The following is a 345-nucleotide window of genomic DNA, read 5'->3' as shown; positions in this document are numbered from 1 at the left end:
CAAAAGAACCATTCGACTTGAGTCGATTAGATTTAGCAAGCAGTTAAGTCTAGAGCAGATTAGAGTAGAAAGGGAATTAGTTAAGGCATTAGAAGAGGCACTGAGGATGGGCTCTGCACCCCAAGTGTTGGTGGCGAGATCGGCCCTGGACCGACACCTCAATGCCAAACACGAAGGATGCAGAGTCCGGGCTAAAATACGTGCACTGGGCCGCAATGGTACCAACGCTGCCGGGTGGGCTCGCTCGGAAGAAACCCGACGTGGCGTGGAGGCTATGATAAGGTTTGTGGTAGACGAGCATGGACAGGAGATCCAAGGACAAGAAGAGATGTGCAAGGCCTTTTG

This window comes from Octopus bimaculoides, chromosome 26 (genome assembly GCF_001194135.2).
Source record: "Octopus bimaculoides isolate UCB-OBI-ISO-001 chromosome 26, ASM119413v2, whole genome shotgun sequence".
Taxonomy (NCBI): domain Eukaryota; kingdom Metazoa; phylum Mollusca; class Cephalopoda; order Octopoda; family Octopodidae; genus Octopus; species Octopus bimaculoides.
The sequence above is the reverse complement of the archived record's forward strand: the minus strand, read 5'-3'. Positions refer to the sequence as shown.